At 43.1% G+C, this 15,475-nt stretch overlaps 1 protein-coding gene across 3 annotated transcripts in view; it reads left to right on the forward strand.

The window, feature by feature from the left end:
- The window catches only part of WDR53 (WD repeat domain 53), a 39,781-nt gene that overhangs the window by 506 nt on the left and 23,800 nt on the right, over window positions 1-15,475 (forward strand). The window contains exon 1 of one of the 3 annotated variants that reach the window (XM_075340988.1): window positions 106-184. The exons of 1 other annotated variant lie outside the window; for it this stretch is intronic. The gene's annotated coding sequence lies outside the window, so the exon portion shown is untranslated. Of the gene's footprint in view, window positions 1-105; window positions 185-2,290; window positions 2,379-15,475 lie in introns of those variants that run through there. One more of the 3 variants, XM_075340991.1, reaches the window with a different exon arrangement.

Raw genomic sequence — 15,475 nt, forward strand, 5'->3', positions numbered from 1 at the left:
AACCCAATCACACTAAAAAGCTCAGCGGCGCATGCGCTTCCCATGATAGCCACGCCCTACGAGCCGTGAGCTACATCACAGTAGCCAATCAAATCGCGCCTTTTACTTCTCCCTTACGAAGGTGGTCTGTAGTTTGTAGTCGCGCATGTGTGAGTGGGGCAGACGCCGCGGATCGTGGTGAGAGGTGCGTGTACACTGCATGGCGTGGCGCTGTCACCTCCGGCACCAGTGCATGCTGGGACTTGAAGTTCTTCCCAGACTGGGGGATATGGGTAGCACCGCGCGCTGTATAGTCCTGTGTGCGGTCCCTGAGCAGCGTGTAGTGCCCGTATTTTAGGGGGGCAGAGAGGGGAACGGCACATGTTCTCAGGCTGCGGCATGTCACACCACTACACGACCGCTGCAGCCAATCAGTGGCCTCCTACACTCACGTGCTGCACTTTCTGTCCTCGCTGAGCTGCAGGGCCGTCGAGGGCGCTGATTGGCTGCAGGGCTGCCACACTGCTACACGACCGCTGCAGCCAATCAGTGGCTTCCTACACTCATGTGCTGCATTTACTGTCCTCGCGGAGCTGCAGGGCCGCTGAGGGCGCTGACTGGCTGCGGGGTGGGCGTTGCTACACCGCTACATGACCGCTGCAGCCAATCAGTGGCCGCCAAGGGCACTGACTGGCTGTAGGGCTGCCACGGATGCTGCCACACCATTACTCGACTGCTGCAGCCAATCAGTGGCTGCCGAGAGCGCAGACTGGCTGTGGGGCCGTCGAGGGCAATTACTGCCTCCTGCTCCGCCGAGGGCGCTGACTATATGCAAGGCCACTGGAGGCACTGACACACCACTACACGACCGCTGCAGCCAATCAGTGGCCGCTGCGGGCGCTGACTGGCTGCAGCAGACAATAATAGCCACTGGAAAAAACAGCAGAGACTCTGCTCCGGACCTGGGGGTGAAAAGAGAAGTTTGTTTTATTCAAACAAATTGCAGCTGAGGACAAAAGTTTTTCAAAATTGATCAACAGGCTATGGCCGCGTTCACACGCTGTTATCTGCAGGCTTTCTGCCCTTCATCTTCCTTACTGCACTTTGGTTGATTTTTTTATGCGTTTTGGTGCAGAGTAGGTGCAGTGTTATTATATAAATAGGCTGTAATTCTGGGTTTTCCTATGAACACAGTTGATTTTAATCAATAGCTCTTGGAACAATAATAAGTTCCACAATTGGATGTGCTTTAAATTTTCGTTCGTTCCTCCCCTTCTTCTTCCAAAAGCCGTAACTTTTTTTTTTTTTCGTCAATACTCCTGCGTTGTGTGTTCACCGCTGATGGTGGCCCTACGCTGCAGCCACAGGAGAGACAAGCTGCAGCTTTGATGGATCACGTTCATTTTACAATATAAAGTACTGGAAAATGGGGGAACACAAATTCCAAATTGGATGATATGGTGAAAAAAACCCAACATGTTCCTGGTGTCGGCAGTAGCTGAATGCAATGGGTTGCAGAGCTGCACGAGCTTCATCCACTGTATAGTGGCCACCACTGGGTACTGCACATTCACTACTACTTCCATGATCAGGGGCGGTGTAGTATCCGGCCGCATGCAGCTCTGCAATTAAGCTTATCCGCCTGGGAACAGATGATCGGCATACTTGTAGTATTGGGGACCGGAAGCGACTGGGCTTGACTGCTCGGAGATAGTGGGCGTAAGTTCACATGATCATGGAGCTTTTTAAAATAGAAGTGGGGGTCTAAAGGCAAGACCCCCCCCCCCCAGGCGGGGAGTGTAAGAGAGGGTGAAGCCCCGTTTGCATAATTAAATTATTAATTATGCAAAAGGGAGCTTTGTCCACCCTGCACCCCATCCTGCATGGGGGTCTTACCCATAAACCCCCTCTTCTATTATACAGAGCTCCATGATCACGTGGACTTAAAAATTAATGTTTATTCCACTGTGCCGCAAAAGGAAACGCCGGACCACCTAAGCTGGTCACGCCCACCCTATCTCTGCTCCCGCCCACTAACTTTGGCCAATCCCCTCACTGCCCCTGCTCTGCCCACTATCTCTGGGTGGTCACGCCCGGTCACTTTCGGCCCCTGATATTGCAAGTATGCCCAGATGAAAAGCAAGGGGCTCAGTATCGCTCTCCACCGATCTGCTATTGAAGATCCTAAGGATAGGCCATCAATATTAAAATACTGGACCTTTAATTGCAGTGATTGGAGCTTAGCTGTGGCCACTAGTGTTAGACACAGATGCTGGGTATGTATCATGGCATCTACCACTTGAGTACTTGAACCTCTTCTACTCGCCTTGACCCCAGCGTTATTATCTACGTCATTTTCTGCTAAGAAGGTAAAGGAGTTGTCTCAAGTGATTAAATAGGTAACTTTGCATGCTTTTTGTAAAGACTTATCTTTTTCCTCCTATTAAAAATCCTCTCTGTACTTTAGAAAGGATTTTATAGTGTACAGGTCATTGCCTAGGTTACCGACCACCTTGTGTTCTGATTGGCTTATTACTTAGTGCGCATGCTGCTTGCAGGTTCAGTGCTGTGGCGCTGGCTGGTTCTGGCCATTCTCCGTCACCCTGCGCCTCTCCTCTGCTGCAGAGGCAGAGTTGTCTTTGCTAGTAGCGGAGGAGCAGCGTGACCATAAGTCAAGAGTGTGCTGCCCCTGACAAAGCAGGAAGTCTGGGCGCTTCTGAAGATAAACCTATACCATTTGGCTAAGAAACTATTGGGCTCCTGTTAGAGAATATATTAAATATATAGTCTCAAATATATTGTTACAAAAATAGTAATATGTAGATAATTTCTTGAGTTAGGCTATGTGCGCACTTACCGGATTTTTTGCGGATTTTGCCGCGGATTTGCTGCATGTTTCGCTGCAGAAAATGTTCATAACATCTCTGCAGTGAATCACCAGCAAATCCTATGGAGAAAAAAAATCCTGTGCGCACTGGGCGGAATTTGACAGCTGCGTGTTTTGCTGCGGGAATCCCGCAGCAAAAACAAGTGCATGTCACTTCTTTTCCGCACAGCGCTGCGGGATTTCTCTCCATTGACTCAATGTTAATCAAGAAATCCCGCAGGGAATAACGCAGGCAGCAAATTCTGTGCGGTTCACTGCGTTTTCCTGCGTTATTCCCTGCGGTATTTTGCGGTTTACCTCCGGTAATGTGCATCACTTGCTTGCGGTTTTGCAGGGAAGTGATGTCATTACAGGAAGAGGAAGCGGAGCAGAGAGTAAACACACACACATCACAGACACACAGACATCACACTCACACAGACATCACAGACACATAGACACAGACACATAGAACACACATAGAAAGAAAACGGAAATATAGGAAAAAAAGAACGTGGGCTCCGCTGCATATTCACCGTCCAGCCGAGGTAAGCACACAGCGGCGGCCCGGTATCCTCAGGCTGGGGAGGGAGAGGGGCAGGGGTAATGTCCCCCGCCTCACTCCCCCTCCCACAGCCGAGAATATCAGCCGCAGCTGCCCCGGCACTGTTGCATGCAATATGCGACAATACCGGCGTGTCCTCGGCTCTTCTTGCCACCGTGTAGCAGTGGTGGCAAGGTAATACAAGGGGTTAATGATGGTGGGGGACCACCGCCATTAACCCCAGGCTTGATCATGGCAGCGTCTATGTGACAGCTGACATGATCAACCCGTAAGTAAAGTGAAAAAAAACACACAGAAAAATCCTTTATTTTAAATAAAACAAACAAGCCTCGTTCACCATTTTATTAACCCCTCCCGCACCAAAGCTCCGGCATAATCCAGGTCCGACGTCCAGCGCTGCTTCCATCCAGCCGCGACTGTCACAGAGACAGGCTGAATGAAAGCAGCAGAGGTAATTACCGGTCATTTCCCACGGCCGGTAATGTGAACTCACTGCCGACCGTGGGAAATGCAGCGATCTGTCATCTATCTATCTATCTATCCCTCTATCTATCTATCTATCTATCTATCTATCTATCTATCTATCTATCTATCTATCTATCCCTCTATCTATCTATCTATCTATCTATCTATCTATCTATCTATCTATCTATCCCTCTCTCTATCTATCCCTCTATCTATTCTTCTGTCTATCTACTCTCAGAATTAAATGACTTTTTTTTTTTTTTTTCTTCAATGTGCTTTATTGCATTGAAAGCAATAAAGCACATCCCAACCCGCACGCGGCAAAACCGCGGCAATACCGCGAACAATACCACGGTAAAACCGCAGCAAACCGCGGCAAACCGCATGCGGTTTTCGGGTGCGGTTTCCCGCGGTTTTTTACCGCGGGTGCGGTAATCTTTGAGGGCATGCGGAATTTTCTCAAGAAAATTCCACTTCCCAGTGCGCACAGAGCCTTACAGTGGGGAAAATAAATATTTGATACACTGCTGATTTTGCAAGTTTCCCCCCTACAAAGAATGGAGAGGTCTGTCATTTTTATTGTACATACACTTCAACTGTGACATAAAAAAAAATACAGAAAATCACATTGTATAATTTTCAAAAAAATAATTAGCATTTTATTGCATGAAATAAGTATTTGATCACCTACCAACCAGCAAGGATTCTGGCATCCGCAGACCTGTTTATTTTTTTTCTTTAAGATGCCCTCTTACTCTGCACTCATTACTTGTTTTAATTGCTCTAGTTTGAACTCCTTACCTGTATAAAAGACACCTGTCCACACACTCAATCAATCACACTCCAACCTATCCACCATGACCAAGATCAAAGAGCTGTCTAAGGACATCCTGGACAAAACTGTAGATCTGCACAAGGCTGGGATGGGCTACAGGACAATAGGCAAGCAGCTTGGTGTTAAGGCAACAATTGTTAGCACAATTATTAGAAAATGGAAGAAACACAAGATGACTGTCAATCTTATTTGGTCTGTTTTTCCATGCAAGATCTTGCCTCGTAGGATAAGGATGATTTTGTGAAAAGTCAGGACTTAGCCCAGAACTACACGGGAGGACCTGGTCAATGTCCTGAAAAGAGCTCGGACCATGGTCTCAAAGATTACAGTTAGTAACACACTACGCCATCATGGAATAAAATCCTGCAGGGCACGCAAGGTCCCCCTGCTTACACCAGCACATGTCCTGGCCTGTTTGAAGTACATTGATAATCCAGAGGAGGCATGGGAGACTGTCATGTGGTCAGATGAGACCAAATTAGAACTTTTGATATCAACTCCACTCATTGTGTTTGGTGGAAGAAGAAAGATTAGTCAACCCCTAGAAAAATCATGAAGCATGGGGTTGGAAACATCATACTTTGGGGGTGCGTTTCTACAAAGGTGACAGGACGACTGCACCATATTGAAGGGAGGATGGATGGGGCCATGAATCGCAAGATTTTGGGCAACAACCTCCTTCCCTTAGTAAGTGCATAGAAGATAGATCGCGGCTGGATCTTCCAGCATTACAATGACCCCAAACACAGCCAGGGCAAATAAGGAGTGGCTCTATAAGAAGCATTTCAAGGTCTTGGAGAGGCCTAGCCAGTCTCCAGACCTGAACCCAATAGAGAATCTTTGGAGGGAGCTGAAACTCAATGTTGTCCAGTAACAGGCCCGAAATCTGAAAGATCAGGAGAAGATCTGTATGGAGGAGTGGAACAAAATCCCTGCTGCAGTGTGTGCAAACCTGGTCAAGATCTACAGGAAACGTCTGACCTCTGTAATTGCAAATAAAAATTTCTACCAAATATTAAGTTCTGTTTTTCTATTGTATCAAATACTTATTTCATGCAATAAAATACAAATAATTATTTAAAAATCATACAATGTGATTTTCTGGATTTTTTTTTTCTTTGTCACAGTTGAAGCGTACCTACGATAAAAATTACAGGACCCCTTCGTTCTTTGTAGATGGGAAACTTGGAACTTCATCCATTACACTGATATACAAAGATATTGGTGGCAATGATGTCTGAACGGTTTTATAGTAAGTTTATGGTGCTGATTAAGCCTTTGACTTCAGTTTTGCCAAATTGGGTCTAGTTTTGAGATATTTAATAGATAATGAATTATTGCAATACAATTTAAAAACAAAACAGAATTTCAAGAATATTTGTTTTTGTAACAATTAGTAAGTGAACAGTCTAAAATCATACAAAAAAAAAATGAAAAATATCTAACAGGAAAAATTTGATTAATTGGTACAATATTAGTCATTAATATCAGTGCTTCAAAAAAACCCCAACTGTTTTGTGATTTTTTTTTTTTGTGTGTCATCAGGATAATCACATAGGAGATTCCAGCAGTAGTCAATTATCACACGCATGTCCCCTCTTCCATCAGGCATTCACACCCCCATGTGTGCGCCTGTCTGTTTTGATATCGGTCTTCAATCACATTCATATCCTGAAGGAACCTCTCGCCTTGTTCCTTGCTGAAGTTTACAAAGTTCTCTGGAAGTCTGTGTAAATGGCAATGGAGATGCATCTTTATGCTCATATTAAAGGGAACCTGTCATCAGAAATTTGGCTTTCAACCTAAAAGTTTCCCCCTCTGCAGCTCGTGGGCTGCATTCTAGTAAGGTTTCTATACTTTTTGTGCCCCCTTTTAAACCAAAATAAATACTTTATAAAACTGTACCTTTTCGGTTTGAAAATCTTGTAAATCGTCCATGGGGGCGGGCCGTGTGGCGTCCGTTGCTGTATCTTACGCCGTCCCCCATGCTCCAAATCATCCCTCATAACGCCGCCCACTGCGCCCGAGGTCCCGTGCACGCCGGGACACCTGGTGACGTGGTCGCACGCACGAGAGTATGGGCGGCGCTGTGATTGCATCGCAAGTGCGCGCCCATACTCTCGTGGGCGCGCTCTCCCCTCTGTACGTCGCTCAGATCCTCCGCTTCTCCTGTAGTGGCCTGCTCCGCTTCTCCCATCTATTTTCTGCTGCAGGGTACAATGGGAAGGAGGTGACGTCGGGCCGGCGCAGAACGCTGGAGGCAGTGGGGAAAGGGCGGGCACGAGAGTATGGGCGAGCACTTGCGATGCAATCACAGCACCGCCCATAATCTCATGCCTGCGACCACGTCACCAGGTGTCCTGGCGTGCACGGGACCTCGGGCGCAGTGGGCGGCGTTATGAGGGATGATTTGGAGCATGGGGGACGGCGTAAGATACAGCAACGGACGCCACACGGCCCGCCCCCATGGACGATTTACAAGATTTTCAAACCGAAAGGTACAGTTTTATAAAGTATTTATTTTTGTTTAAAAGGGGGCTCAAAAAGTACAGGAACCTTGCTAGAATGCAGCCCAGGAGCTGCAGAGGGGGAAACTTTAGGTTGAAAGCCAAATTTCTGATGACAGGTTCCCTTTTAACGCCTAGATTTCTGAAGTTCACTAGCATATCTTAATTCTTCATAATGGTCTGCTCTGTGATTACCCAAGTAGTTCTTCACAACAGAGACAAAACTCTTCCAGGCCGAAGTCTGTGTCATTCATTCCGGTGGTAAAATCGGAATTGTTCACGAGTTTACGAATAGGAAGACCAGAAAAGATTCCAGGATTTAGTTTTTCCATGCTCAGTCCAGGGAATGATCTACAAATATAGTGCAATAATTACCTAATTTGTCCAAAGCCCTAACAAATTTCTTTATTCATCCTAGCTTAATATGAAGTGGTAGGAGAATGAGTTTGTTCTTGTCCACTACTGGCTTTTTGATGATATTTGCAGCGCCAACCATCATTTCTTCCCTTGTAGGCCATGACACTTTTGTCCAATGATCTTGTGTTGCCCTGCTATCCTAGGGGCACATGAAGCATGGGTATGTTGTGTATCCAAATTGCTGTCCAAGTAAGAAGTTCACTTTCCTCAGATTAAGGGTATGTGTCCACGATTAGGACTCACAGCATCCTAGATGTAGCAGGTCCTGACGTGTGGGGCCGCGAGTCTTCTCCATAGGAGACAGTAGCTGCTCATACCCACGATCAGGGTTCAGTGCGCTGCGGTCTCTCGCTTGTGTTCTCCCTACGGAGGACGCATGCGAATCCGCAGCAAACAGTTGACATGCTGCGGCCTGGAAAGACGCACCACAGGTCAGTGTTTGCTGTGGAAAAAACAAGCACAGTGGGCACGGGATTTCTAGAAATTCCATCCACTATGATTCTACTGTACAACGCAGCGTTTTGGACGCAGCGAAACCACGCTACATCCAAAACGTTGCAAACACTAATCGTGGACACGCACCCCGACACAAATTGACCACTGATGTCCATGATAATGGATTTTCTGTAATGTGATTTGTACATTTTCATATTCTTCTTTAAGCTTTGCTGAGTGAGCAATGGGAAGAGATGCATAACGGTTACCATTGTGCAGGAGAAGCAATTGAAAAGCTGCTTATGGAGCCATATATAAAAAGCCACCAATCTTCTGGTCAATATTCCATTAGACCCATTAAGTACAATTCCTAGGACATCATTGCAATAGACAAGTTCCTCCTCTTGGTTGAAATTTGGGACAAGCTTCTCTTCTTCTATACGATAGACTGTAATTTTAACTTCTGCCTTCATAAGATTTCGTTCAAGTCTAGATGCTAATTGTTCTGATGCTTGGACAGATTTAAAGGGAACCTGTCACCAGATTTGGTGACTATAAGCTACGGCCACCACCACTGGCACAGCCTAGTAAATATGCCTGTTTGGCTGATATTAGGAATGGAGGACTAGGATCACTACAGCAGGACGTTGCTCCTGGCAACCAGGAAAACGACTGCTGTAGGAAGGAGGGAAATAGGAGTGCAGCAAAGGCCAGACAGATGTTGGTGGTAGGGGACTCTATAATTAGGCGGACAGAAAGGGTCATCTGTCGCCGAGACCGTGAATGCCGAACAGTGTGTTGTCTGCCGGGTGCTCAGGTTCGGCATATTGCGAATCGGATAGACAGATTGCTAGGTGGGGCTGGGGAAACCCAGTGGTCATGGTGCACATTGGTACTAAGGACAAAGTTAGAGGCAGGTGGAAGGTCCTTTTAAAAATGATTACAGGGAACTAGGAGAGAAGCTGAAGTTGAGGACCTCCAGGGTGGTGTTTTCAGAAAAGGGATTTCAACTATCCAGACATACAGTGGGACATAGAATCTTCTGGTTGTGCTAAAAGCTGTAAATTCTTATCTACTGTTCAAGACAATTTCCTCTCTCAGATGGTAGATGAGCCGACAAGTGGAGATAATTTGCTAGATCTGCTCCTGTCAAATAGACCGGATACAATTTCAGATGTACAGATCCGGGAGCACTTGGGCACCAGCGATCATAATATGGTAAGCTTCAAAGTAATATTCAATAGAACATTTCAAAGGGGGAATGCTAAAACCTGGAATTTTAGGAAAGCTGGTTTCAACAAATTAAGGGAAGAGCTTAAATGTGTAGATTGGGATAATGTCATGGTAACTGGGGATACCGAACATAAATGGGGTAAGTTTAAGGATATACTACCAGAGTCCTGTAAAAAAAACCTATACCCTCTCGTAATAAAATGTCCAGGAATAAAAAGAAACCACTATGGATAAATAAGACTGTACAAAGTATAATAAAACAAAAACAAAGGGCATTTAAAACCTTAAAGGCTGAGAATACAGAAATAGCATTTCAGAAGTATAAATATATCAATAGGAAATGCAAAAAAGAATTCAAGCAAGTAAAACTAGCTACTGAAACAAAAATCGCCAATGACATTAAAATAAATCCCAAAATCTTTTATAAATACATTAATGGAAAAAGGAAAATAAAGGATAGTATCGGCCCCTTAAAATATAATAACAAGTTAGTTATAGAGGACAAACAAAAGACTGAGATATTAAACAGGCACTTCTCATCTGTGTTTACAAAGGACCAGACTGTTCCAGGGATCATTCAACAAGTGAAAAATCAAAGTTCACCACCCGATATAATTCATTTAACACAAGAAGAAGTGCGCCTACGTCTAAGTAAATTAAACATTGACAAATCCCCGGGCCAGAAGGCATTCATCCACGAATATTGAGGCACTTGAGCTCCATAATCGACATACTGCTGTATCTCATCTTTTTGAACTCGCTTGTAATAGGGTTGGTGCCTCAGGATTGGAGGATTGCTGATGTGGTACCGATATTTAAGAAAGGTAAGAGGGTAGATCCAGGCAACTACCGTCCAGTAAGCCTGACATCAGTAGTATGCAAAGTTTTTGAGGGCATTTTAAGGGATGACATGCAAAAATATATTGCAGAAAAGAATATAATAACTGACAAACAGCATGGATTCATGAAAGATAAGTCGTGTCTAACCAACCTGTTGGGGTTCTATGAGGGGGTAAGTGCAAACCTGGATATTGGTAATGCAGCTGATGTGATTTATTTGGACTTTGCAAAGGCATTTGATTCTGTACCACATAATAGCCTTATACTAAAGCTCCAGAAGCAAGGACTAGGGGATACTACATGCAACTGGGTAAGGAATTGGCTAAAAGATAGGAAACAAAGAGTAGTCATAAATGGTACATTCTCTAAATGAGCTATAGTCAGCAGTGGGGTGCCGCAGGGATCTGTGCTAGGACTGATTCTTTTTAATCTCCTTATTAATGACCTTGTGGATGGGATTGATAGTAAAGTGTCAGTCTTTGCTGATGACACCAAACTATGTAGGATATTAAAAACTGACCTTGATAGTACAATATTACAAAAAGATCTGGATAAGATGTCAGAATGGGCAGAGACTTGGCAAATGAGATTTAATGTTGATAAATGTAAAGTAATGCACATAGGACGGAGTAATCCTATAACTGCGTATACATTAAATGGAAGTAAACTTGGGACTACAGAACAGGAGAAGGACTTAGGTATTCTCATTACAAACAGGCTGAGCAGCAGCACTCAATGTCAAGCAGCAGCTGCTAAAGCAAACAAGATTTTAGGGTGTATAACAAGAGAGATTAGAACCCGGGATCCCAACATATTGTTACCCCTCTATAAATCACTTGTAAGGCCGCATCTGAAATATGGGATCCAGTTTTGGGCTCCGCATTTTAAGAAGAACATTCAGAAGTTAGAGTCAGTTCAAAGGTGGCAACTAGATTATTACAAGGAATGGAAGGCCTCCGATATGATGAGAGGTTGAAAAAGTTAGATATGTTTAGCTTTTCAGAGCATCAACTGATCACCTGGCCGCCGGCTTTTCAGAGAGATCAGCTGATCACCTGACGGCCGGCTTTTTAGAGAGATCAGCTTTTGAGAGCGATCAGCTGATTGTTCTCTCTCAACAGAATCCGCTTTCTCATGACAAGAAATTCCATTTCTTGTCACCCATTGTACAACGCATTGGTCACAAGCGTTAAGCAACGCAGGTGACTGATGCAAGAAAACGGAAATGTGAACATAGCCTAACCTTTAATCTTTACAGCAGAAAAATAATCCTCATGGTGATTTTTCGGTTCTGTCCATACCAAGGGCTCACCAAAGTTTAAACTTTTTCTTTCACCATTTGTCCACTGTCGTAAGTGCTCCACACATTTTTATGCAAACCATGGGTGAAACCCAAAACTTATCCTGGTCTCCAAGCTGTGCTCCAAAATATGCCAGGTATACTCGATGCACAAAGTCTGTGATATTTCTTCTTTGTTTTTCAATCATGTATTCAGGATTCTTGATACCGACTCTTAGTGATGACATTATTTTTCCATGTATTTATATACTTAGTCTATACCCAAAAGAGTCTTAAGTCTGGGTTGGCAAATTTTTACTGTAACCAACTTCTTTCCATAGCAAATTCACAGTAGAATTCTGGCTTAAAAAAGTCGCTTTTATAGCATTGTAGGCTTACAATGTGAAATACAAAATAATATGGGATATTTCATTACCTAAGACATTGTTAAAGAGTCAAAAGGCAGAAAAAAAGCTTTTGCATTTATTATCACACACAAGTCGCATTGGGGGAATGCGTTATTTTTATGGATGTCCATTATCTCAAAAACTAGAAAATTAAAACCGCAAAAGTAATGACATTTTATAATTCGGCATCCACAAAATACCCTAAATCCATTTAAAAAACCTTGGCACTTGAAAAAATATAACTGTAGACCAGTGTAATGGAGGTTCAGGAATGTGTGGTCACTCCCAAACACACAATTCGCTTTTTCAGATCAACAGCAGTGTGTTTTGTCATTGACCCTAAGATAAAGCAATGGCGAAACGTGCGTCCGGCATGGAGGTAACAGATTGTTGGTTGTTACTCTCCCTTCAGTTTTATTTGATGATCTTTAATGTTTCTTATACCTGACTTATCAGTGTGTATTGTTTTCCTACAGGGTGACACTATGAAGTTTCTAAATTTCTGCTATTTAAAGTGCACCAATCACCAGGATTTTCCTATATTACCTAAAGCCAGAGCTATACTGGCACAATCAGGCTGAGTCTATACATACCTATAATTGTCAGTTAGGATGTATAGGTTTTGAAACACAAGTAAAGATTGTAAAATGAAGTTTTTTGATTGACAGCAGCTAATAACTGGGGTGGGGTTTGATAGTGATTCCCGCCCCCTGCCATTTGTTCCTTCCCCCTATTTATTTATGCTAATTCCATTATAGAGGCGTTTTTAAAAAGGTTGTGGCTATAAATCATGGTGAGAAAAAGGATGGGGTACAGCACCAGATTCTTTCTTGTTAAAAAATTCTCTGTTCTTTATTAGGATGATCGAATACCTCAAATATTCGGCTTTGCGAATATTTTCTTAATAGGTTGCCACTATTCGCGAATATTCGATGCGCAATGTAAGTCTATGAGAAACCTGAATAACAACTATTCGGAACTATTCGGGCTTCCCAAAGACTTGTACTCACAGCAAAAAAGGCAACCAGTCCAGTTAGCCCAGGCCAACACATCTAATGCACAAACAGGATGCAGACAAGCCTCTCAACATGATGGACACTTCACAGGTGCAAGGTAAATTGCACACCAGTGGCGCGCATAGGGCACTGTTCACACTTGTATGCGCATGGTGTCCAGCCAGCAACCTATTCCACGCCCTTACTATTAGATTAGGCGGGTTACCCGGACACTACTCAACTGCAGCACGCAAGGGACAGAAATTCCACTATGCACGGCCGTATTAAGAGGCCCGGCTGCACCCCGCATAGTCAAAGTGCAAAAAATACATATAAAATATATGTGAGGTATTAGTTTGTAAATTGGCCAATGTACGTAAGCCCACAATCCTCATCACGGATCCTCACGCTTGCGGGTCCCTACACTGATAAATATCAAAGATAGCAACAAAAAGAGGAGCTAAAAACTCCCCCAAAAATGTATTATTTATCAGTGTAGGGACCCGCAAGCGTGAGGATCCATGATGAGGATTGTGGGCTTACGTACATTGGCCAATTTACAAACTAATACCTCACATATATTTTATATGTATTTTTTGCACTTTGACTATGCGGGGTGCAGCCGGGCCTCTTAATACGGCCGTGCATAGTGGAATTTCTGTCCCTTGCGTGCTGCAGTTGAGTAGTGTCCGGGTAACCCGCCTAATCTAATAGTAAGGGCGTGGTAATAGGTTGCTGGCTGGACACCATGCGCATACAAGTGTGAACAGCGCCATATGCGCGCCACTGGTGTGCAATTTACCTTGCACCTGTGAAGTGTCCATCATGTTGAGAGGCTTGTCTGCATCCTGTTTGTGCATTAGATGTGTTGGCCTGGGCTAACTGGACTGGTTGCCTTTTTTGCTGTGAGTACATTTTATAATACATTTTTGGGGGAGTTTTTAGCTCCTCTTTTTGTTGCTATTTTTGATCTTCCCAAAGACTTACATTGCGCATCGAATATTCGCATAGCGGCGACCTTTTCGAAAAATATTTGCGAAGCCGAATATTTGAGGTATTCGATCATCCCTATTCTTTATTCAAAAATCCTGAATATGAATAAAATATAACCCATGAAGTGAGCTCATAAGGCTTACGCGTTTCGGATTCCTCCTTAGTAATAGGCATATAAGAGTAAACTAAAACAACCCACATTTTAAAATCCCACACACAAATAGAGTAATTAATCAGTTGATTCAACAGAATATTCAGTATTAACCCTTGCAAGGGAGAAGAGAGAATTTCCTCAACAAAATGATCTAATAATGAAATTCAGAAATGTATGACATACAAAGAATAATCCCTATTACAATACAAATACATGTATATAAAAAATGCATTTCATATCATAATGTAAAAAGCGAAATCCCGATGATTATCAAAATGTAAAAAAAGGCTATACAAGCCACATAAAGTGAACCGCAGTGAGAATAGCGACATACAATTGTATACATATATATCATAGAAGTGCACCGTAACAGCATTGTGCATAATATACACCAAGTCATAAAGAAGGAAAAAGATTACAAAAGTGCATTCAAACGGCATTGTTTGGTCAATTCCACTACTATATTCCTGGACAAAGGATTGAATCCTATATAATAGGCGGTAGTAATATCAATTCCACACTTAGATCCTTCAAAATTGCATTTTCCAGGAAATTATGGGCTTATAGTGGAATTCCTCAAGCTCACATTTTCAGTATGATTCAAGCACATACAAAAATATGAAAAAATACTTATTTCACATAATTGATGTCATAAAAGAAATCAGCCCATACAATATAAACCTTGACGAAAAATGCTCCTACAACATGATGATTAACCCCTTCAGCCCCCGGGTGCTTTCCGTTTTTGCCGTTTTTTTTTGTTTTTGCTCCCATTCTTCCGAGAGCCGTAACTTTTTTTTTTTTAAATTTTTCCGTCAATCTTGCCATATGAGGGCTTGTTTTTTGCGGGTCGAGTTGTGCTTTTGAATGAAACCATAAGTTTTACCATATAGTGTACTGAAAAACTGCAAAAAAGGTGTGATCGCACAATAGTTTTTGGGACATTTTATTCACCATGTTCACTATATGGTAAAACTAATGTATCTATGTGATGTCTGAGGTCAGTGCGAGTTTGTAGACACCAAACATGTATAGGTTTACTTGTATCTAAGGGGTTAAAAAAAATTCACTAGTTTGTCCAAAAAAAGTGGCGCACGTTTTGCGTTATGTTCCGAAACCCCTAGCGTTCTCATTTTTCGGGATTTATGGCTCAGTGTCGACTTATTGCGTCTCGAGCTGACATATTTAATGGTACCATTTTGCGCAGATGCTACGTTTTGATCCCGTTATTGCATTTTGCGTATAACTTGCGGCGACCAAAAAACGTAATTTTGGCGTTTGTAATTTTTTGCCACTGCGCCATTTACCAATCAGATTAATTAGTTTTACAGTTTGGTAGATCGGGCAATTCTGAACGCGACGATACCAAATATGTGTATTTTTTATTTTTTTAACTAATTTTCAATGGGGTGAAAGGGGGGTGATTTGAACTTTCAGGTGTTTGTTTTTTTGTTTTTTTTAAACTTTTTTTTTTTTTACTTTTTTTAATTTTATTTTACTAGTCC

The sequence above is a fragment of the Anomaloglossus baeobatrachus genome, chromosome 3 (assembly GCF_048569485.1).
Source record: "Anomaloglossus baeobatrachus isolate aAnoBae1 chromosome 3, aAnoBae1.hap1, whole genome shotgun sequence".
Classification (NCBI taxonomy): domain Eukaryota; kingdom Metazoa; phylum Chordata; class Amphibia; order Anura; family Aromobatidae; genus Anomaloglossus; species Anomaloglossus baeobatrachus.